This window comes from Mustela nivalis (assembly GCF_964662115.1).
Source record: "Mustela nivalis genome assembly, chromosome: X".
NCBI lineage: Eukaryota > Metazoa > Chordata > Mammalia > Carnivora > Mustelidae > Mustela > Mustela nivalis.
The window spans coordinates 108,449,233-108,474,822 of record NC_139040.1 but is presented as its reverse complement, the minus strand read 5'-3'; the positions used below and the strand labels follow the sequence as shown (position 1 = coordinate 108,474,822).

Genomic DNA, 25,590 nt, shown 5'->3' with positions numbered 1-25,590 from the left:
GTATAGGGAGATGACTCTACTTGAATGGTTTGAGATTTGATAGGATTTAGGGTTTAATGGGTTAAAGTCTTTTACACCTTTTCTATTTGAGGGGTGGTCCCCAGGCCAGCAGCAGCAGCAGCAGCAATGGGGAGCTTATTAGGAATGCAGAATCTCAGGCCCCACTTCAGACATAATGAGAATATACATTTTAACAAGATCCCAGATGATGTGTACACAATTAATTTTGGATGACACTGTTTAACAAGCCATCTGGTTGTGAGAAGTGGGTTCAAAGAGCACAGTGTACATACTATAACCTATGATGCCATTTCTTCCCCTTCGTTATCTTTGTCTTCAGTTCCCCGACTCTGTTTTACTATGAAAATAAAATGAAACAAAGATGAAAAAAAAAAGAGCAAGAAGTTGAAGAACCTTCAAATACATTTGTGAAGTGGTTTTACACTAGGGCAAGAATTAGCTTCGGAGCTGTCCTATGACTTTCTATTAGTTGCTCATTAGGTGTCTCTGCCTGGAATAACACTGTCAAAGTGGTGCTCTTTTTGTCCTCCCTGCCCATCTGTTCTTCAGCTTGCCACCACTGTCCAAGGTACTATCAAAATGCTCTGTGCTAAGGAGTGTCCAAGTTATTACTTATTAACAACCAAGGTAACTTTAGTTCTACAGATTCTTCTGTTTATTTCTCATAGGTGAAGGTGAAATGTAGAAAAATACTTAAGTACTGAGTTTATGACTTTGGAATAGGCATTTAGAGATATGTCATTTTTCAAAAAGGCAGAAAATAAAGTTGAGTCTGTTGCATTAAATTTCAATAACAATCAAACTACATAATCCAAGTCTATCATGGGTAAAAATTACATTTTTTAAAATTTATTTTACTTTGCAAAATGACCCATTGGAATACTGCAAAACTTGTTACTGTTGACACTGATGGTATTTCAGCAACATAGTAAGTTTGCATGTTGCTGATGAAGGTAAAGTAAGTGTACTTTAGTTCAGTCGCAGATATAAAGCGTTTTGCTAAATATCAAGACAGTCATCTTGTCAGTGCTCCAGAGGAAAGAGATTTACAAGATATCCAAAATAGGTTAGTATCACCTGGGATGAAAAGATATGTCATGTGGGGCACCTGGGTGGTTCAGTGGGTTAAAGCCTCTGCTTTCGGCTCAGGTTGTGATCCTGGGGCCTGGGATCAAGCCCCACATCGGGCTCTCTGCTCAGCAGGGAGCCTGCTTCCCCTCTCTCTCTGCCTGCCTCTCTGCCTACTTGTGATCTCTCTCTGTCAAGTGGACAAATAAAATCTTAAAAAAAAAAGATATGTCATGAGAATAAATGTATGGTGAGGTTATCAGGCGAATATCTAGTTGATGCCCACACTTTTTAAAATTACTCTATTTCCATCCTTAAAATTCTTCATTTGAACATCAAATGACCATTTAATCATAGCATCTAAATTTTGATTTATGGTAAACCAGATGTTACTGCAACTTGATTTAAATGACTTTAGGGGTTGCTATGAGTTTTAGAAGCAGTATATGTTGCATTTATTTGGAGGCCTCCCTCACAATGTTTAAAGATTTGTGCGTCCCTTGGAGGTTTAGGTGAGGGAAATATTGCTCTTTATTTCATGCTAACAGGCTCAATTTTTCAATTCGTAATTAAATAGCCCATAGTCATCTTGAGGGGCTGCTAGAATTGGTGCTACTCAAGCAAACTTTGAGGAAGTTATGGCGAATAAAGGGTGAGAAGATGACCGCCTGAGAAATCAAGATGATTAAATAGTCAGACCCACCAGGGCTCTCAGAATGCAGTTAGCAGTGATTGTGAGCATTTGAAACAAACACAGATCCAGTCACTGCTAAATAAAATCAAGATTGAATAATGGATTCTGCTCTTATGATCTCACTGCAAAATTTAGAAAAGGAACTGTACAAATGAATCTTTGCAAAATGTCTGAAAGCCAGGGCAAAAGTAGAATTTCAAACAAGCAAGTTTGCTGTAAATAACATTAGCTTAGATATTATATGATTCACATCTCATGTTGGATATGGTCTTGTTCTATGTTATAAGTATGTATTCAGGTTCAAGGTTAAAATAGACCTGTTAATAATTTTTTAAGTTCTCATTTTGTTAACCCTTTCACTTCTGGCTTTTGGGAGAACAAAATCGCAATGGCTAAGATTCTTTTGTGCTTTACACCATTCAGAAACAAGAAGAAAGTAAAAAGAAACAAGAAGATATTAAACACTTCGTTGTTAAAGGGAAGAAAATGAGGGAGGAAGGAAGGAAGGAAGGCAGGCACGCAGGCAGGCAGACAGGCAAGAAAGCAGCAAGGCAGACAACTTGTATAACCTGATGTGGTTCATTAAAAATTCAGCTTATACCTTCCAATTAAGATCAGTTTATGGTTAAACAATGTGGGCAGCTATCTTGGTGTAACATGTTTTGATTGGATCTGCAAATTAAAATCCTACCTTAAAGTAACTTCGGTTTTGTTTTGTTTTGTTTTGTTTGTATTTGAGTATAGTTGACATACAGTATTACATTAGGTTTAGGTATGCCACATAGTGATTGAGTAAATCTGTACATCATGCTATTCTCACAAATATACTACCATCTGTCACCATACAGCACTATTATAGTACCATTGACTATATTCTCTGTGCTGTACATTTCATCCCTTAATTTAGTCCTTCCATAACTGGAAGCCTGTATCTCCCACTCCTCTTCACCTGTTTTGCCCACTTCCCCACCCCTCGCCCTTTTGGCATCCACCAGTTTGTTCTCTGTATTTATAGGTCTCATTGTCCTTTTTCTTTCTTTATTCATTTATTTTTTAGATTCCACATATGAATGGAATCATGTGGTGTTTGTCTTACTCTGTCTGACTTACTTCATTTACCATAATACTCTCTAAGTCTGTCTACATTGTTGCAAATAGCAAGAGCTCATCCTTTCTCGTGACTAATACTGCATTGTATGTATATGTTTGTGTATGGGTGTACACGTACAATACTGCATTGTATGTATATGTTTGTGTATGGGTGTACACGCACAGAGATACACAGCCCACATCATCTTTATTCATTTATCTGTCAATGGACACTTGAGTTGCTTCCATATCTTGGCTATTGTAAATAGTGTTGCAATATATATAGGGGTCCATATATCTTTCTGAGTTTGTGTTTTCATTTTCTTCCAGTTTGAAGTACCTCTTTCTCTCTCAAATCTTTGGGAAATTATTTTTCAGGTTATTGTTTTATTTTTTATTTTTTATTTTTTTTAAAGATTTTATTTATTTATTTGTAAGAGAGAGAGAGTGAGAGCGAGCACAGGCAGACAGAGTGGAAGGCAGAGTCAGAGGGAGAAGCAGGCTCCCTGCGGAGCAAGGAGCCCAATGTGGGACTCGATCCCAGGACGCTGGGATCATGACCTGAGCCAAAGGCAGCTGCTTAACCAACTGAGCCACCCAGGCGTCCCCAGGTTATTGTTTTAAAAGGCAACAACAAAGCATATTTGTTTGTATTCTTGTTTTTCCAGTATGTATTATAATATAGATAAGGCAGAACAAATAATTCTGATTTCATCACCTAAGGAGAGAACTATTGTTTGCATTTGTCCATTGTTTTTTTCAGTACATACACTTGAATTATAAAAAATAAGGTTTTGTAATATAAGAGTTTCCCTTAACAATATATGGGAAGGATCTTTCTGAATACTGTATATTCTTCTGTAACTTAATTTTTTTTAAGATTAAGTAGTATTCTGCCTTGTAAATTTGTAATAATTTGTTAATCAGCACCCATCTGGGAATGTTTATATTATTTATAATTTTTTAGTTTTAAAAAAGTACTGACATCAACATTGTTGCTCAGTGATTTTCAGACAGAGGTGCTTTTGCCCCTACGTGGACATCTGGCAATATCTGTAGATATTTTTGGTTGTCTTAATGGAGAGGAAGGAGGGAGATGTCATTGCCATGTATTAAGTAGAAAAATACATTTCACAAAATTACTGAAATCTGAATGAAGTCCCTAGGTGTGCTTATAAAATTAAGATATTAATTTCCACTTATTAGTGGTAATACTTTTAATTTGATCTACCAAAAGTTCAAAGTTTCATCCATCCCTACACCTACTCTCTGGCAACCACCAGTTTTCTGTATTTAAGAGTCTGGGTTTTTGTTTGTCTTTCTTTTCTTTGTTCATTTGTGTTGTTTCATGAATTCTACATATGAATGAAATTATACAGTATTTTTCTTTCTCTGACTTATTTTATTCAGCATTATACCCTCTAAGTCCATCCATGTTGTTCTAAATAGCAATATTTCATTCTTTTTTGTGGCTGAGTAATATTCCATTACATTTATAGCCAAATATTCTTTTTCCATTCATCTATGTAAGGACACTTGAGCTGCTACCATATCATGACTACTACATACAATGCTACAGTAAACATAGATGTGGTATTATTTCAAATTAGTGTTTTTGTTTTCTTTGGGTAGTAATGCCATTACTGGATCTTATGGTAATTCTATTTTTAATTTTTTGAGGACCTTCCATACTGTTTGAGACAATGGCTGTACCAATTTGCATTCTTACCAGCAGGGCAAGAGGGTTCCTTTTTCTCTACATCCTTGCCAATATTTGTTATTTTTTGTGTTTTAATCTTAGCCATTCTGACAGGTTTAAGGAGCTATCTCATTGTGGATTTGATTTACATTTCCCTAATGATTCATGATGTTGAGAAACTTTTCATGAGTCTGTTGGCCATCTGTATGTCTTCTTTGGAAAAATGTCTATTCGGGTTCTTTGCCCATTTTTTAGTTGAATTGTTTGGGTTTTTTGATGTTTTTGGTGTTGAGTTGTATGTGTTCTTTATCTGTTTTGGATATTAATCCTTTACCAGGTATATCATTTTCAAATATCTTTTCTCATTCGGTAGGTTGTCTTTTTGTTTTGTTGATGGTTTCCTTCAGTGTTCAAAGCTTTTTTAAAATTTTGCAGTAGTCCCAGTAATTAAATTTGATTTTTTCCCTTACTGGAGGATACATATATAGAAAAATGTTTCTATGGAGAAAAATGTTTCTATGGCTGTTATAAAAAAAATTACTACTTAAAAAAAATGCTACTTATAGGGGTTCCTGGGTGGCTCAGTAGGTTAAGCAGCTCAGGTCATGATCCTGGGGTCCTGGGATCAAGTTTATTCCTAGGTATTTTTTTTTTGGTGTAATTATAAATAGGATTTTTTTCTTAATTTCTCTTTCTGCTACTTAATTATCAATACATAGAAAGGCAACACATTTCTGGGTATTAATTTTGTATCCTGTGACTTTACTAAGTTTCGTTATTCTAATAGTTATTAGGTTGAGTCTTTAGGGTTTTTAATATATCATATCACATCATCTTCAAATAGTGGAAGTTTTACTTCTTCCTTATCACTTTGGATGCCTTTCTTCTTTTTTTCTTCTCTGATTGCTATGGTTTTGATATATGCTGATCTTAGAGGAAAAATTCTCATGTTTTTCACCATTAAGCATGATGTTCACTGTGAGTTTTTCATATATGACCTTTATTATATTGATATGTTCCCTTTAACCATGCTTTGTTAAGAGTTTTAACGTGAAATGTTGTACTTTGTCAAATGCTTTTCCTGCTTCTATTGGAAAATGATCATAGAGTTATTATCCTTTTTTCTTGTTAATATGGTGAATCATGTTGATTGATTTGTGAATACTGAAACATCCTTGCATCCCCAGAGTAAATCACACTTGATCACAGTGAATGATCTTTTTAATATATTGTTGGATTTCATTTCCTAGTATTTTGTTGAGAATTTTTGCATCTGTGTTAATCAGAGATAATGACTTGTGGTTCTTTTTTTTATTGTAGTGTCTTTATCTTGTTCTGGTATTAGGTTACTACTGGCTTCATACAATGAATTTGGAAGTTTTCCTTTTTCTTCTATTTTTTGTAATAGTTTGAGGAGGATATGTATTAACTCTTTTTTAAATATTTGGTAGAATTCACCTGTGAAGCTGTCTGGTCCTGGATTTTTGTTGTGAGTTTTTAAATTACTGATTTAGTCTCATTGTCAGTAATCTGTCTATACAAATTTTCTACTTCTTCCTGATTCAGTTTTGGAGAGTTTTAGGTTTCTAGGTATTTATTCATTTCTTCTAGGTTGTCCAATTTATTGACATGTATTATTTCATAATATTGTAATACTATGTGTTTCTGTGTTGTTGGTTGTTATCTCTCCCTTTCCCATTCTGATTTGAATTATTTGAGTCATGTCTCTTTTTACTGATTAATCTGACTAAGGGTTTATCCATTTTGTTGCTCTTTTCAAAAAACCAGCTCCACTTTCATCCATTTTTGCTCTAATCTCAATGATTTCCTTTCTTCTATAGGCTTTGTTCTCTTTTTTTTTCTAGCTCCTTTAGATATAAGGCTAGGTTGTTTATTTGAGCTTTTCCTCATTTCTTGAGGTATGGCTGTACTGCTATAATTTTCCCTCTTAGAACAGGTTTTGCTGAGTCCCAAAGATTTTGGACCATTTTGTTTTGTTTCATTTTTATATGTTTCCATGTATTTTTTAAATTTTCTCTTCGATTTCTTATTTGACCAATTCATTGTTTAGTAACATGTTATCTAGTCCCTGTGTATTTGTATTCTTTCCAGATTTTTTTTCTTGTGATTGAATTCTATTTTCATACTATTGTGGTTGGAATAGTTGCATGATATAATTTCAGTCTTTCTGAATTTATTGAGACTTATTTTGTGGCCTAATATGTGATCTACTCTGGAGAATGTTCCATGTGCACTTGAAAAGAATGTGTATTCTGTTGTTTTTGGATGGAATGTTGTGAATATATCTTTTACATCCATCTGGTTCACTGTCATTCAAAGCCACCATTTCTTTGTTGATTTTTCTGTTGGGATGATCTATTCAATGATGCAAGTGGGGCATTAAAGTCCCATGCTATTATTGTATTGTTGTCAATTTCTTCCTTTGTGTCTGTTAATAGCTGCCTTATGTATTTTAGGTGCTCCCTTATTGAATGCATAAATATTTACAATTATTATACCTTCTTGTTGGTTTGTTCCCTTTTTGAGTCTAGAGTGTCTCTGTCTCTTGTTATAGTCTTTGTTTTAAAGTCTGTTTTGTCTAATGTAAGTATTAATTGCTGCCCCAGCTTTCTTGTTGCTTCTCTTTGTATAGTAAATACTTTTCCATCCCTTTACTTTCAGTCTGCATGTCTGTTCAGGTCTGAAATGACTCTCTTTTAGGATAGCATATAGATGCATCTTGATTTTTTATTTACTCATTCACCCTATGTATTTTGATTGGAACATTTAGTCTGCTTACATTCAAAGAAATTATTGATCGTTATGTACTTATGTCATGTTTCTTATTTTACAGCTATCTTTGTAGTTCTTATCTGTTCCTTTCTTTTTCTCTTCCTTGTAGTTTGATATCTTTCTTTAGTAATATGTTTGGATTTTTTCTCTTTATTTTTTGCATAGATATTACAGGTTTTTGATTTGTGGTTACCATTAGTGTCATATATAACATCTGCATATAGTCTAAATTAAATTGATGGTCACTTACGTTTGAACCCTTTCTAAAAGCACTAAATTTTGACTCTCGTTCTCCTTCTCCTATGTTCTTATATTTGTTTTTTTTAAAGACTAGTAGAATCCTTTTCTTTTATTTTTTTAAAGATTTATTTATTTGTCAGAGACAGAGACAGGGAGAGAGCACAAGCAGGAGGAGTGGCAGGCAGAGGGAGAAGCAGACTCCCTGCCAGGCAATGAGCCTGATGTGAGACTCAATCCCAGAACCCTGGGATCATGACCCAAGCCGAAGGCAGACCCTCAATGAACTGAGCCACCCAGGTGTCCTTACTCTTATATTTGTGAATCTCTTGACTGACTTTTATAAATATAATTGATTTTACTACTTTCATATTTTAACTTCTATACTGGCTTTATAAGTGATTAATCTACTCTTTGTATTTATAGAGTAAATTTTTTCTATGTTTGTATTGTGAAATTTTACTTCCCTTAGTTTCCTATTTTTCATTATGGCCTTGTCTTTCTAGTCAAAGAATTTTTAAGGTTTCTCATAAGGCTTGTTTAGTTGTGATGAATTTATTTATTTTCCTATGAAACTCATTATTGCTGCTTCTATTCTGATAATAGTCTTACTGGATAGAGTGTTCTTGGTTGCAGATTTTTTCCTTTCAGCACTTAGAGTATATCATGCCACTTTCTTCTGGCCTGCAAAGTTTCTGCTGAAAAATCCTTAAAGCTCTATTGAGTTTCCCATGTATGTAACTGTTTTCTTTTCTCTTGGCGATTTTTTTTTAAAAGATTTTATTTATTTACTTGACAGAGATCACAAGTAGGTAGAGAGGCAGGCAGAGAGGAAGGGAAGCAGGCTCCCCGCTGAGCAGAGAGCCTGATGCGGGGCTCAATCCCAGGACCCTGGGACCATGACCTGAGCCGAAGGCAGAGGCTTTAACCCACTAAGCCACCCAGGCGCCCCCTCTTGGTGATTTTAAAATTCTCTCTTTATCACTACTTTATGCCATTTCAATTATTATGAGTCTTGGTGTGGACCTTCTTGTATTGATTTTGTTTGGTATTCTCTGTCTCCTTGATCTACATATCTGTTTTATTCTCCAGATTAGGGAAGTTTTCACGTAATGTATTTCAAATAAATTTTCTGCCTTTTTCTCTCTTCCCTAGGAAACCTATAATGTGAATGTTATTACACTTGATGGTATCACTTAGCTCCCTTAACCAATTCTCATTTATTATTATTATTTTCTCTTTTTGCTATTTGGCTTGGTTGCTTTCCATTACTCTGTCTTTGAGCTCATTGGTCTGTTTTGCTTCTTCTAGTCTGCTATTGATTCCCTCTGGTGTATTTTTAGTTTTTCATTATTGAGTTTTTCATCTCTGATTGGTTCTTTTTTATATTTTCTCTCGTTGTTGAAGGTCTCAGTGAGATCTTCCATTCTTTTTTCAAGCCCAGTGAGTATGTTAATGACCATTACTTTGAATTCTTTGTCAAACATGTTGTTTATCTCTGTTTCTTTTAGCTCTTTTGCTGTGGTCCAATTCTTTCTTTTGTGACATATTCCTCTGTCTCCTCATTCTGTCCAACACTCCGTGTTTGTTTCTATGTATTAGGAAAATGAGCTATATCTCCTCCTCTTTAAAGTTGTGGCCTTTTAAAAAAAGAGGTCCTGTGATGACCTGTAGCACAATATCCTCTATTTACCAGAGCCACCCACTTCAGGATTGTCTCTTCTGGGGGTTGCGTGCACCCTACTGTATTGGCTGAGCATCATTGCTATTAGCCCAGTTAGTTACAATGGCCTAATCTTTGCCTCTTATGGACATGGTTTTGTCCCTAGGCTCTTAGGGGGACATTTGGGGGCTGTCATGGGTTTGTAGTTGAGCATTGTCAAAACTCAGATGCCTGTTTGCTCATGCCATGATGGCATTGAATTATAGGGCACTCTCACTGCATTGTCCGTGGATGCTATCATTGGTAGGTGGGGTCTGCATTCAAACCAGATGCTTGCCCCCAGTTTGCACAGGCTGCAGTGACCTGGAATTGTGGGGCTCCCTCCCAGTTACTATTCCTTGAGAGGTTTTTGTTGGTAGGTAGGACTGACAGTCAGATCAGATGTGTGCCCCTGTCTGTAAGTTTGGTCTACAGTCAAATGGTGTGAGTGGTTATCTTCCCTTCACCTTAGGGAAGGAGTCACTTTGGAATGGTTCTGGTCCCTTCAGGGATGCCTGCAAGATGCAGTATGTCAGGAGTAACTTTAGATGGAATACTCCTAAGTTGGCCTTGTTGTATGGGGAGGATCTAGAGGAGAACTTGAGCTGGGTGCATGGTATTAGCAAGGTAGATGGAGGGTGTTGGAGCTGGTTTCTACAAGTGCCCAGTCATCTAGGCTTAGGGTGGGAGGTTGGGGAGAAATGGTATCTGTCAGCTCTTTTGTTCTTGGAGACGTCTCCTAAAGATTTCTGCTCCCTACTGCATGATTTGGGATTAGTAAATAAATCTCCTTCACATATATCCCAGGTATATTTCAAACTGGTGCTTCTGTGCTGTATCTCAGTGATAAAAACTTGAGAAGTTAAGCCTCATTGTTTTTCACAGCACAATGACATGGGACTAGTCTTCCCAGTTCAGGTTCTCTGTGTCTGGGGTACCTGATTTGGTGTCCACTCCCCTCCCTTCTCCATGCTTACAGTCCCATGTCCATGTCCCTCCTGTTTAAGATTAGTCTTACAGGGAGTTTTCACCATATATCTGTTCCTCCTACCTTTCTGAAGAGTCCTCCTCTCTACAATTAACTTTGGAAATTCTGTTCTGCCTGCCATATGGGTAGTTTTCTGGGTTAGTTGCACTGATGGGGCTATTATCTACATGTGTCTGTTAGACAAGATGAACTTAGGATCTTTCTACTCTGCTGTGTTTTTAGTAGTCCTTCTTTTGAAAAATTTTAAAGCATAAAAATAGGTTTTTATAGGTAACATAATTTTGAGCAAAAAAACCCACATTGTCACAGGAATATTGGAATACTTTCCAAAATATTCATTATCAAAATAATCTCTCCCTAGCACCTTTTCCCCCCTCAAAAACCAGTTACTTTTTCACCTCTTGTTAATATTTTGCTTTTATCTTGAAGGGATAAAGTGTGATTTAGATAGGCACCGGTTATTTTTACTTTAATCTCATCTCTTATTTCCTTGGTCAAACCAACCTTCACTTTCATTGATACCATTGTTGTATGTGTGTTTTCTGTTCTATCATTTTCTTCTATTTTTCCTTTTTTATGCTTTCTTTGAGTTTGTTTTACTGTTTTTTTAAACTTTGGGGATACATTCATTAATTATCTTCTTTTATAATATACACATTTGAAACTATACCTTTCCAGATAAGTGTTCTTTAACTCCATCTTATGTGTTTTGGCTTAAACTGCTTATTACTGTTCCCTCAAAATATTTTCTAAATTCTATTATGTTTTATTTTCTTGGGCTAGTGGATTTAGAAATCCTTTTGTCAACTGCCAAACATGAAAGCATTTTTGTTTCATTGTGGTTGTTGTCACTGTTGTTAAAGAGCTTATGTTTAACTGCATGTCATGTAGGGTGTCAGATCTTTGAAATCACTTGAAAAAAATTATGGCACAAGTGGTCAGTTTTTTAAAAATGTTTTCCTTGTGTTTGAAAAGAATGAGTGCTCTGCAGGTGTTGAGTATCAGTGCTGTACATTTCCATTAGGCAAAATTTGTTTATCATAGTTTAGTCTTCTGCGTTGCTGGTGCTTCTTGTTTTGCCAATTTTTGACAATTGTATTTGGCATTTTTTTTTTTGCCATGATTGTGTATTTGCTTATTTTTCCCTCCTGCTAATTATTGCTATTTTTGAACCTATGTTACTAAATGAATGCAAAATAATTTTTATCTTTGTCATGACTACATTATTTATTGTAATGATATCACCCTTAGTGAAAAAACCTTTTCATTAAAAGTCTGTTTCATGCATTATTAATGTAGGCAATAGACTTTCTTAAATGTGGTGTTTACATTGCTCTTTTTATTTTATTTTTAACCTTTCAGTATCTTTATATTTTAAATTAATTTATTAAAAATAACATTTAGTTGGGTTTTATTATTTTTCCAGTCTAACAATCGTTGCCTCTTTAATGGCACAGTTAAGATAGGTAATTAATGTGAATTTTGATAGATGGGATTGGAAATACCTGTGCTTTTTGTACCTTATAACTTTTGCCCCACTTCCCATTTGTTTCTCTCTTTTCTTATCTTCTTTTTGGGGATGGTATGTATTAATATCCTTACTTTTCCTTGTTTTTACATTGACTTGCTTAAAAATTACCAGTGTATTTCTGGTCTGTTATTTGTTGCCCTGCAAATGATAATGACATATCAAATGCATCAAATTATAAAACTGATCAATATTTCTATCTTGTTCCTGGAAAATTTGAGTAATCTAAACACCTTAATTCCATTAACACCCTTTATAATACATTATTATTGACCTTTATTTTTATTCTCATTTCTAATTACATGAGACATAATTATTATGACTTCATTTAGTCACCATTCATTTAGATTTATCCTCACATTTACCAGTTTTTTATTGTAGTTTTCATTATTTTGTATCCTGGAACTTCTGTTCTGAGATACATTCCTTCTCCCTGATGTAACTTTCTAAAAATTTAACTAGAAAATTATGATCTGGTGTTCATAAACGTTCCATGCTTATTTATTTGTTTCATTGTTTCAGTTTGAAAATGCCTTTATTTTATTTTCTCTCATTCTCTTTAAAAAATCTATTTATTTATTTATTGAGAGAGACAGCAAGGGAAAGTGTGGGGGGGCGGGAATGGGGAGAGGGAGAGAGAGAGAATCCCAAGCAAATATGCGCTCAGCACAGAGCCTGATTTAGGGCTTAATCTCATCACCCTGAAATTATGACCTGAGCTGAAATCAAGTTGAATGCCCAACCAACTGAGCCGCCCCAGCAACTTTAATCTCATTCTTAAAGTTGTTTTCCCTGGTTGCAAGCTTAGCAGTAATTTCTTTTAACACATTGAAAATAGCATACCACTTTCTGTGTCTTCTGTTTTCTTATAGAAGTCATTCTGACTGTTGTGTCTTTGATGGTCTTTTTTATATGTTGCTCTTAGTATTATTTTCCCTTTGTTTTTAGTGTTCTGCATTCCTACTCTAATGTGTCCATTGATGGATTCTAATATTTATCCTCTGAGGCATTCATCAGTCTTCCTAAGTTTGTGGAATGATGTCTTTATTCTGTCCTGGAATTTTTTTTGTCTTTAAAAAAAAATATTTCACGTATTGCCCCTGCCACATTCTTTTCCTTCTCTCTTCTTGATAATGTGATCAAATGTATGTTAAACCTTCATATACAACTTCGCATGCCCTTCAACGTCTCTTTCATATTTTATACCTAAACAGAAAGATCTGTCCTGCAAATGAATCCTGTATCTATATAATTTCTTCTGAATTCTCTACAGTTTACTAATTTTCTCTTCATTTGTGTCTACTGATGATGAGAAGTAGATGAACAAGTATATGTTCATCTACTTGATGAACAAATTCATAAAGCTCCTAAACTTGGTTATATTATTTTTCTTCTCTAGAAGTTATATTTGATTATTTAAAAAAATCTGCTAGCTCTTTTGTAAGTCTGTTATATATATTTTCCACATTATGGGGGTTTTAAAAAATACAATAAGCATAGTCAAGCTTATGTTTATGGCAAATTTATCCTCCCAACTTAAACAACTAAATTACTGAACAAAATATATGAACAACAGTTGTTCAGATATTGTCCAACAGTCAGCACAGCAGTGATGTCTGAGAGAAGAGAGGTTAATGAGATAGCCTGGTGAGAATCTCAAGGCCATAGTGCAGGAAAATCCAAGCAATGCCTCTGTTCTCTTCTGAGGAGACAGTGTTAAAAATCAGGGGGAGATGAAGATGGCTAGAATTTGCAGGGCAAAGAGAGAGAGAGAGGAGATAACTGCTAAATGGAGAGGTCCAGAGGTCTACAAGTCTTCCCCTCTCTTTATCGTCTGAACACTGGTATAAAGAACTACTAAAGGCCAGGGAAAGAACCATCAGGGCTGGGAATAGTTCATGTGTGACCAAAAGAGTAGAAAATGTCATTATTCCCAGGGTATTAGGTAGAGTAGTCAAGGTAACTTACTACCTTATTAGTGGGAAAGAAATTAGCCTAGAATAGGTATTTGTCTGGTTCTACCTAGCAAAGCTTTAAAACAAACCTTAAGAGAATCAAACTCTTTTCAAATAATTTAACTGTGCCCCAGAAAAAGCAAACCTGAAGAATACTTAAAAGAATATTACCTATTTTAAATAAATAAATATATATATATGTATGTATACACACACACAAATTATATATTGCATATATATGTGTGTCTGTGTATGTATATATAGAGAGATAGAAATAGAAATATATAGATATAGTTACCTCCTTGGGATCTATAATATGTATATTGTAGATCTCCAGCTTGCATGAAAATAAAATCATACAGTATGTATCCAGTAAAAAATTATTAGGCATGCGAAGAATCAGAAAAATATGACTCATGATGAGGAGAAAAATCATCTAATAGAAACAGAAGAAGAAATGACACCAATGTTAGAATCAGCAGACAAGGACAGTAAAATGGTTAGGATAATTGTATCTTGTATATTTTAGAAGGTTGAGCAAAGCATTAGCCTGTTAAGGAGAGAAATAAAATACATATTTTTTATTTTAAAAAGTTTTTATTTTAATTCCAATTAGTTAACCTATACCTTTATATTAGTTTCAGGTATACAATAAGTGATTCAACAGTTCCATACAACACTGGTGTTAATTACAAGTGCATTTCTTAATCTCTTCACCTAGTTCACTCATCTCCCTACCTCCCGTCCCCTGTGGTAACCCTCAGTTCTCTATAATTAAGAGTCTGTTTCTTGGTCTGTCTGTCTCTTTTTCACTTTGCCCATTTGTTGTTTCTTAATTCCACAGATGAGTGAATTCATATGGTATGTGCCTTTATCTTACTGACTTACTTCATGTAACATTACACTCTCTAGCTCCATCCATATCATTGTAAATGACAAAATATCTTTCATTTTTATAGCTGAATAATATTCTATACCATAACTAATTTATCCATTCAGCAATTGTTAGACGCTTGGGCTATTTCCCAGTGGAAAATACCCACGGCTAATACCCAGTGGTGGAGTTACAGAATCATAGGGTGTTTCTATTTTTAAGTTTTTGAGGAACCTGTATACTGTCTTCCATAGTAGCTACACCAGTTCACATGCCCACTAACAGTGCCCGAGTGTTCCCCTTTTCTCCAAATCCTCACCAACACCTGTTGTTCCTTGTGTTACTGATTTTAGCTAGTCTGACAGGTATGAGGGGTTATCTGTTAAAGGGTTATTATCCAAGATATATAAAGAACTTATAAAACTCAATACCTAAAAAGATAAATAATCCAATTTAAAAATGGGCAGAATACATGAAAAGACAATTTCCCCAAAGAAGACATACAGATGGCAAACAGACACATGAAATGATGTCCACCATCACTTACCATCAAGGAAATGCAAATCAAAACTACAATGAATTTAATTTTAAAAGGCCAAAATCAAACATCTCTAGATTTTTTTAAAAAACCAGTTTTTGAGGTGAAAAATACATTAAATGGAATGAATAGCATATTAGACACTCAATGCAGAAGTAAAGGTTAGTAATCTTGACGACATAGCAATAGAAATTATTCAAAACTAAACACAGAGAAAAAAGACTGAAAAACAAAAATAGTATCAGTGAGGTATAGACAACTTCAAGTGGCCAGATATATGTGTAATTGGATTCCCCACAGAAAAGTAAAATGGGTGGGAGAAATATTTTAGAAACATGACCAAATTTTTTCTAAATTTGATTAAAATAAAGAATAACTTAAACACCACAGATCCAAAATTCTCAGCGAACCATAGAGATAAGAATTATTGAAACATCAAGGCATATCACAATTACATTATTCAAAACTAGAAATGATAAAATCTTAAGGCAACCACAGGAAAAAGTACAGATGAACAAAGATAATGATAACTGATTGTTCCTAAAACAGTGTAGGCCATTGCACAGCAAAGGAAACAGCCAACAAAGCGAAAAGACAACTGACCGAATGGGAGAAGATATTCACAAATAACATATCACATAAAGGGCTAGTATCCAAAATCTATAAAAAACTTATCAAACTCAACACCCAAAGAACAAATAATCCAATCAAGAAATGGGCAGAGGACATGAACAGACATTTCTGCAAAGAAAACATCCAGATGGCTAACAGACACGTGAAAAAGTGCTCCACATCACTCGGCATCAGGGAAATACAAATCAAAACCTCACTGAGATACCACCTCACACCAGCCAGAATGGCTGAAATTAACAAGTTAGGAAACGACAGATGTTGGCGAGGATGTGGAGAAAGGGGAACCCTCCTACACTGTTGGTAGGAATGCAAGCTGGTGCCGCTACTTTGGAAAACAGCATGGAAATTCCTCAAAAAGTTGAAAGTAGAGCTACCCCATGACCCAGCAATTGTACTAATGGGTATTTACCATAAACATACAAATGTAGTCATCTGAAAGGGCACATGCACCTGAATATTTATAGCAGGAATGTCCACAATAGCCAAACTATGGAAAGAACCTAGATGTCCATCAACAGAGGAATGGATAAAGAAGATGTGGTATGTGTGTATATATATATTTATGTATATGTATACATATACATACATACAAGGGAATGCTATGCAGCTATCAAAAGAAACAAAATCTTGCCATTTGCAATGATGTCGATGGAACTAGAGGGTATTATGCTGAGTGAAATAAGTCAATCAGAGAAAGACAATGATCATGATCTCTCTGATATGAGGAATTTGAGGGGCAGGGTGGGGTGTCCTGGGGAGTAGGGAGGGGGAAAAAATGAAACAAGATGGAGGGAGAAAAACCATAAGAGACTCTTAATCTCATAAAACAAACTGAGGGTTGCTGAGGGGTGGAGGGTAAGGATAGGGGGTTTGGGTTATGGACATTGGGAGGGTATGTGCTATGGTGAGTGCTGTGAAATGTGTAAGGTTGAAGATTCATAGACCTGTACCCCTGGGGCAAATAATACATTATATGTTAATAACAATAATAAAGTATAAAAAGAACTGTAGGCCAGAATATAGTGTATCTATGTCCTTAAAATATTGCAGAAGAAAAAAAAAAACTTTAAAAAGTCAACCATTGTGGGTATGATGGGAACAGGCTGACTCTTTCCTTGAGTAAAATGGTCCCATTTCAGGATAGAGAAAATGTCTATTATAATTCCCAACTAATGCGGGGACTAAATTTTGTGGTTTTTATCCTCTTTTCCCTGTTTAGTCATTAAAAGAAAAGCTCAAGTTAGCCTATACTGATAAGTGTCTAGAACAAAAGAAAATTTAATGCTGTGCTTGTCTCTCTGGATTTCCGTGTTCCCTTAGATTTTTGTTGTTGTTGTTGTTGGCACCTCCCAATCCCCTTCACCCATTTTGTTCAACTTTCCTCCCCCTTCCCCTCTGACAACTATCAGTTTGTTCTCTGCATTTAAGGATTTGTTTCTACTCTTTTGTTTGTTTGTTCATATGTTTTGTTCTTAAAATTCCACATATAAAAGAAACCAAGCAGTATTTCTCTTTCAATGATTTATTTCACTTAGCATTATACTCTCTAGCTCATTCATGTTGTCACAAACCCCATTCTTTTTTATGGCTGCATAATATTCCATTGCGTGCACATGTGTGTGCACATGCACATACACACACTCACACACCCCATCTTCTTTATCCATTCATCAATCAATAGACACTTGGGCTGCTTCCATATCTTGACTATTGTAAATAATGTTGCAATAAACATAGGCATGCATATATTTTATTGAATTAGTGTTTTTGTATTCTATGGATAATTACCCAGTAATGGAATTACTGGCTTGTATGGTCTTTGCATTTTGAATTTTTTTTAAAGATTTTATTTATTTATTCGACAGACAGAGATCGCAAGTAGTCAGAGAGGCAGACAGAGAGGGTGGGGGAAGCAGGCTCCCTGCCGAGCAGAGAGCCCGATGTGGGGCTGGATCTCAGGACCCTGAGACCATGACCTGAGCCGAAGGCAGAGAGGCTTTAACCCACTGAGCCACCCAGGCGCCCTCCATTTTGAATTTTTTAAGGAACTTCCATATTATTTTCCACAGTGGCTGCACCCATTTATATTCCTACCAATAGTGCATGAAAGTGCCCTTTTCTCCACATCCTCACTAACACTTTATTTCTTATCTTTCTGATAGTAGCCTTCCTGACAGGCATGAGGTGCTATCTTATTGTGGTTTTGATTTACACTGGCCTGATGCTTACCGATGTTGAGCAATTTTTTTAATTTATCTATTGGCCATCTGTATGTCTTCTTTAGAAAAATGTCTAGTCAGGTCCTTTGCCCATTTTTTAATGGCATTGTTTGTTTTTTTGGTGTTGAGTTGTGTAAGTTCTTTACATGTTTTGACTATTAATTCCTTATCAGATTTGTAAATAGCTTCTCCCATTTAGTCAGTTACATTTTCCTTTATGGCTGGTTTCCGTCAAAGTGGAAAAACTTTATTTTGATGTAGTTTCAATATTTATTATAGCTTTTTTTCCCTTGCCTGAGGAGACATCTAGAAAAATATTGGTAAGGTGATGTCAAAAAGATCCTCTAAGATTTTTGTGTGGTAATTTTGTATCCTCTTAACAGTACTTTGATGCCTTTAAGTTTGTTTTTAGTGAGAGGATGATCTGAATAACCCCACCTCTCCACATTTATGGAAGAGGAATTAGTAATTTTCGTGGTCATTCTTCATTTCATGAGAAAATACAGTTTATGTTTAAAGGTCATAGTTTGAATAATTAATCATACTGTTAATATCCAGTACCATGGGAAGTTGGATACATCATTAAAAGTGACAGTATGTGGGAAGTAAACAAACTAATGTAATTGCCCCTCTATTCTTCTGAAATTTGGAACTACAGCTCTTTCCTCAAGGACCTCTCCAACTTCGCTTGGGCAGAATGGTCTGACATGTGGGGACAGCATAGTCATAAATCAGAAAATAAATAAAAACTTTGTAAAGCTTAACTTATTCATTTTAAGTTGAAAGCAAGCATTAATAGGATTTATTATATTTTCTACTGATTTCAGTGGATTATGTTGTTAAAAGTTGAACCACATGAGTTTGTAATTTGGGTGTAAACATGATCAAATATTGGCAATGTCATATGTTTTGACTTAATTCATCCCATTTAACCTGCTGTTGATAGAGCCAAAAGAGCATAACAGTTGGGAGACAGAACTTTGATTCCACAATTTACCTATCCTTGGAACTTTTGAGATACTACTTTGCACCTCTGAATTTCTGGAATATTGTGAGATTTAAATAACGTGACTTTCCTAAGATGATTACCAGATGATCCTGGATGACAGGAAATCACTTGAGCACAATGCTTAAGAACGTGGCCTGGGCAGCAGCCAACTGTTGGATCAAACTCTGATTCTGTCGTTTACTCGATAAGTTAACTTGGTAAAATTCCCTAAACTTTCTTTGCCTCAGTTTCCTCACCCACGAAAAAGGGATTAAAAATAATACTCCCGCTGTAGTGTTGCAATAGGGATCAAATACCTATGTTTATAAAATGCTTTAAAAAGTGCCTGGTAGGGGCACCTGGGTGGCTCAGTGGGTTAAGCCTCTGCTTTGGTTTAGGTCATGATCTCAGGGTCCGGGGATCGAGTCCCACATCCAGCTCTCTGCTCAGCAGGGAGCCTGCTTCCTCATCTCTCTCTCTCTCTCTCTGCCTGCCTCTCTGCCTACTTGTGATCTCTCTCTCTCTCTCTCTCTGTCAAATAAATAAATAAATAATCTTTATAAAAAAGTGTCTGGTTCATAGTAGGTAAATATCATTAAAAATTAACAGCTTCCCTCCACCCTCTTCAAGTGGACATAATCAAGAAATGCAAGCAGAAGCAAAACTAATGCAAATGAGAGTCATTATTCATCTAGGAGTCAATAGCATTACAGAAAAGAACAGACATCTGCAGTTCCAAGCACAATGGACAAAAGGTTCATACTCATAAGAGGGCAAAAGATTATAACGGTAAAAATGATGTTAATGTAGGAAATGGCCATGTAGAAGAGTCAAAGCTGCCTGAATCATTTCCTCTTGCATCAGGTGGAAATGGAGCAGCTGCTTTTAGTTCCTTGCAGTTTTTCAGTAAAACACTTCACTTTGCCAGTGTAAAAATTTGGTGCATTGAATTGTTGAAATCCTCTATATTCTTTCTCCACATGGCTTCTGCTCCAAGGAAAATGTGGCATAAGGGGCTCACAGCTAGAGTTACTATCAAAAGCTAGGCAAGCAGAGAAATATTCATGCTTCTATAGGATGCTGCAATTATGGAATACAATAGCAACTTTAGACCAAATGTTGAATCCTACAAAGATCAGTTTGAAATGTTTGCCCCAACTTTGTCTTATACCATAGACATTTTGCAGTTTTGTAGCTTTTCTAACAGAGGCTCAAATTTTCTTGGTTCATGGAACCCTTAGTTTCTCAGTAATTTTTTCATGGTTCCCTAGGCAAAAGCAAATACTTAATAGTTCTGTTTTTTAAGTAGTTAGGTCTAAACAACTTAATAAGTATTTATATACTAATAGTGTAGTAGCTGCCTGAAATGATATCTATATTTATACTTTGTAATACTTAAACATATAATAACTTTAAATAATCATAGTTATTTACCAATGGGATATATGTACCTGTTGGGCGCTGTACATCTTAATCCTTGGAATCACATTGGACGCTGCTGCTCTCATTTCCTGTTCCACATTGATTTTTGCACAGCATCTAGTTTTCATCACAACTACTAGAATGCCAACTTTCCAAAGACATGACATCATCAAAATGAATATAACCCACGCAGTATCCCCACAGGTTTCACTGTGTTTTACCTTGAAAATTTAAACTTTGCTGTGATGTTCCCATAAGTTTGCTGTTCCCATGACAGCTCGGCACCCAGTTTGGGAATCACAGCTAGATATTTGAAGTTATTTCAAGTATGTGTTCATTAGGGACAGATCGCAGTGTAGATCTAAATACCACTTTCCACCTTTCGGAGTGCTTTTATTGAACAGGATGCTGGATGATGGTATTTGAATAAGTAAATGCAAGGAGTTACATCATCATAAAATATTTATTGGGACTTTATTGAATGTAAAGAGTGATGAGGGAGGCAAACAGAATTATATGTTCCTCAAGAAGTTTATTGTATTTGACTAAGTAGTTTATACATATGTGATCTGATTATATCATTTTCTCAGTGAACTTTGTTACTCTCTCCCCTATTTCTCTGCTGTCGAGTGCTTCACAATTTGTCTTCCCCCTTTTTCCAGCTCAACCTCTGTCCCTTTCTGATACAACATCTCTCCCCCTGCCTCCCAGCTCTCCACACTCAGGTATAGATTGATGATTGACTGACATGGGATTTCATAAAGGAATAGGACTTTCTATGATTGTTGGGGAAGCAGCTTAAACAGTCTGCTTAAAGCAGAAGTCTGTAGAGATGTCAGTCAGAAGGAAGGCTACTTGGGAATTAAGAACAAAGTGGAATCTGTGAAACTTAGCTTGAACCAATTAGAACTCACCAGAACCTAGGTTGATCTCTCACTACCTCAGGGTTCCACCTTTGACAATGGGAGTGTTTTGCAAGAGAAACTGGTCCTCATCATCGTGCAGCTAACTATTCATTTGGCCTGAAACCCAGAGAAGTTGAAGGAGAAGTTAGAAGAGCTCTGGTCCCAGCTTGTGTGCCACCGCAATCCTGGCAGCTCACAGAAGTTTACATAGGCTGCAACAGAGTCTCATGCTCTATACCAAACTTTAAAGCATAAAACAAAGATGGCAGCTGCTTTAGTTCTGCCTTCTAAATCTCACATATATCTCTTGCAGTCCACCTTAACCCGGACCTATGCAGAGGAAGAAATTCTGGGAAATAGACTTTTAACTTGGCTAAGTTGATACAACACCAATATACCACAGCTTTTAAGAGTACTTATCTCACTTTGGTCAGTTCTTGAAGTGCTTTCCTCTTCCCCTAGAATTGTGCTTCTGGAGGACCTGGACCACATATTACTACTTATAGTGTATCTCTTATGCTTCATGCAATGCCTGACACATAATAGGGACTCACAGATTTTTCTTGAATGGTGATCAAATGAATGAATGAACACATGAATAAATAGGAAAAGTTCTCTGACACCACAAGACAGTACAATGTAAGTACCAAATATTTGCTCATATAACAAAGTAGTAAGAATCTCTTGTTTTCAAATGCAAATATTTAATGTATCTTATATAGCCTAATCCCTTCAGGAAGAGGTGAATATATTTAAGCCTATCAAAATTTTATCATTTATGTAGAACTTTCAAATTTACAAACTCTGTTTATAGAGGTTATTTCATTTGATGACTTATTAATTAGTTAGGTATAACTTAGTCACTAATTTTCTGCATATTCATGAGAAAAAATTCTTAAAATAATCTTTAATCATAAGAACAAAAATGTTGATTTACTCATTAAATACCAGTGTTTTATTTATATATTTTCATTTTTGTACATATTTCAGAATCCAGTAGCACAGAGCTAACTGAAGATAAATATTGCCAATCTATTTCTGGCTGCAATTCTGTTCCTCACAACATCTCTTGACATTAATTCGATGCTAGGTTCTCTTTTTCAGCCATGTTTTGGACTGTTTTAAGCTCCAGAGTATCAGTACATGACCATACCAAGACATCATCATCTATAGCCTATACCTGTCTATAAACACATGGTTAATAGCCAGAACAGGAAACAGCCCCAACTCTATATAGAACTGCATCCTTCATAGAGAGGCTTTAAGAGTAAGTGTCCAAAGCAAACTTATTCTAATCCTTATGGAAGCAGAATCAGCACCTTGCCTTGCTGCCATTTTGGGTAAGATGCATGTCATGCCCCACTAATTGTCACCAGAAGTAAACTTTAGCTTTTGCTATATGTTATTGATTACTGACAAAACGAGAAAAATTAAAAATAACAAAATACTTGATCCTTGACTTAGGTCAGTATCTTAAGGTATGTGAAAACTTTAAAAGATATGATAATCATATGAGAAAAATGTTATTTTACTATGAATAAACTAACTATAAACTTGGTAACCATGGCATCTCTTTTTGTTTCTTTAAAACCTGTTGTATCTTTATTTTGATAGATCAGTCCTTATAACCCCTTCTAACCCTGGAGATTTTTTTTTTAAAGATTTTATCCATTCATTTGTAAGAGAGAGAGAGTGAGAGCAAGCACAGGCAGACAGAGTGGAAGGCAGAGTCAGAGGGAGAAGCAGGCTCCCTGTGGAGCAAGGAGCCCGATGTGGGACTCGATCCCAGGACGCTGGGATCATGACCTGCGCCGAAGGCAGCTGCTTAACCAACTGAGCCACCCAGGCGTCCCTAACCCTGGAGATTTTTAAGAGTCCTTTGCAAGTAAACTTCTTTTCTAAAAGTTTTGTCTCTGAAAAAAAAACTTTTGTCTCTGCAACAGGAACTAAAATTTAACGAGTGACAACTATGTGACGCATATAGGTTATGAAGCAATCTTTCTTATTCCTATTTACTGATGAGAAAATTTAGGTCAGAAATATTACATAACTCCTTAAGAATAAACAGTTAGTAAGTTTCAAAGCCAAGTTTTTTTTTTTAAAGATTTTTTATTTATTTATTTGACAGAGAGAAATCACAAGTAGATGGAGAGGCAGGCAGAGAGAGAGGGAAGCAGGCTCCCTGCTGAGCAGAGAGCCCGATGCGGGACTCGATCCCAGGACCCTGAGATCATGACCCGAGCCGAAGGCAGCGGCTTAACCCACTGAGCCACCCAGGTGCCCCTCAAAGCCAAGTTTTAATTTAGGATTTTAACCAGTTAAAAATGGCAAAGGTTTTACTACATTATGTCTTGATGCTTCCGAGTCCACCATTACTGTACAGTGCTTTCAGGATTTAGGGTAAGTTTTAGAGAGGCGTAACAGTTCCTTTCCAGGTGTTTTGTGCTATCCTCAGGCACAGCCATTATTCATTCATTCTGTCCCTAATGTATACGAGCCATATCTCAAGATGCCAGAGACATAAAGATGAACATGACAAGCTCCCTCTTCACATTGGAGCTTCTGTTCTAGTGAGAAAGACTGATGTAAACACAGAAATAAGAAGCAGAATATTGTGTCAGGAAACTAAAGAAAAATGTCTTGGGATTAAGGGATGAAATTTGATGGAGGTTAGCGGTCCAATTGGGCTTTATCATTAAGAAGGGATGATGGAGGTACCTATAAATATCAATACAGGTTGAGTATCAAGCTTCTTCAGTTATAGAGAACTAAGATAAGATGATCTTCCAAACAGTACACTCATCGGTGCTGACCTGCTTTAAAAACAGGAATTAATTTGTGTTACTATGAAATGATCATAGGGAAAGACAGGAAAAGAGCTAGATTTCAGAGCGATAATAATAATAATAATAATGTCTTCCAAGACCTGTCTTGACCTGTCAGTATTCTGCCTCCAATATCATCTTAGATCATATTTAAGTGTAGGAACTCTGGTCTTCCAAGTTCAGAGATCCTCACTTTCCGACTTTACAGCTGTCTTTCCCATTGATCCTGTCCTAAAATATGATTCCCTTTAAAAAATTTAAAGACACTTTCTTTCTACCTCTGTTACAAACAAGAGACTCCTAAAAAGTCAGAGACATTTTTATTTTCCTTTTTTCTTTCCATAACATTCTAAATATTAACACAGTGAACCATACATGAATTAAACATTATTTTCATCATGACTGGGTTTAAAAGGGATCAGCTGGAAAAAGAAAAACACAACCTTGACACTGTAGAGGAAATGAGATTGAAGACAATTCTTATTTTAATGTTGTTTACCAAGAAGGCAATATAACAAAGTGACCGAAAGTCAAGGGAGTTCTAGAGTCAAAGTACCTGTGTTCAAATCCCTCATCCACTGGTGGCTTGCTGTACGATTTGAGCAAATTACTAGACCTTTTAGATTTGGGGATTCCTCTTGTGAAAAGGCATCAAGATTATACATGCCTCATCTGTTCACTTTATTATCTTTACATAGTTTTTTAAAAGATTTTTTTGTTCTTTATTTGAGAGAGGGAGAATGCTCACGCAAGCACAGAAGCAGGGAGGGGGCAGAGGCAGAGAGAGGAGGAGAAGCAAGCCCCCAGATGAGCAGGGAGCTGAAGTGGGGCTCAATCCCAGGTGCCAACATGCAGGTACTCCCAGCTCTCCACAGGCAGTTCTCCGAAGCTCTCCCATGAAAGCCATTAAAAACAAAAGCACACAGGGGCGCCTGGGTGGCTCAGTGGGTTAAGCCACTGCCTTCAGCTCGGGTCATGATCTCAGGGTCCTGGGATCGAGTCCCGCATCGGGCCCTCTGCTCAGCAGGGAGCCTGCTTCCCTCTCTCTCTCTCTCTCTCTGGCTGCCTCTCTATCTACTTGTGATTTCTCTCTGTCAAATTAATAAATAAAAAATCTTAAAAAAAAAAGAAACAAAAAACAAAAGCACACAGAAGATGGGCCTTAGGGCACACAGATCGAGAGCTGGGGGAGGAATCTGGGTGTAGCACCAGCAGGGTCTGACCCACAGTCCTTAATGAACTCCTACAATTGTGTTTTATCCTGTCATCAGGGTCAATCATTTTTATGAGCTGAATGCCCCCATTTACAGCAGCCCCCCCCTTACAAATAAGCCTTTCCTTTGAAAAACCGACTCCGGTCCTATGGCCCCAAGGCATGGTTTGCTAATCACTGGTGGACAAGAGACACTGAT

The 25,590-nt window shown here is 36.2% G+C and overlaps 1 protein-coding gene across 1 annotated transcript in view; it reads left to right on the top strand.

Annotated features, from left to right (window-relative positions):
- LOC309856579 (melanoma-associated antigen B4-like) overlaps positions 1 to 25,590 on the top strand; it is a 59,232-nt gene that overhangs the window by 197 nt on the left and 33,445 nt on the right. The gene's annotated exons all lie outside the window — the stretch shown is intronic.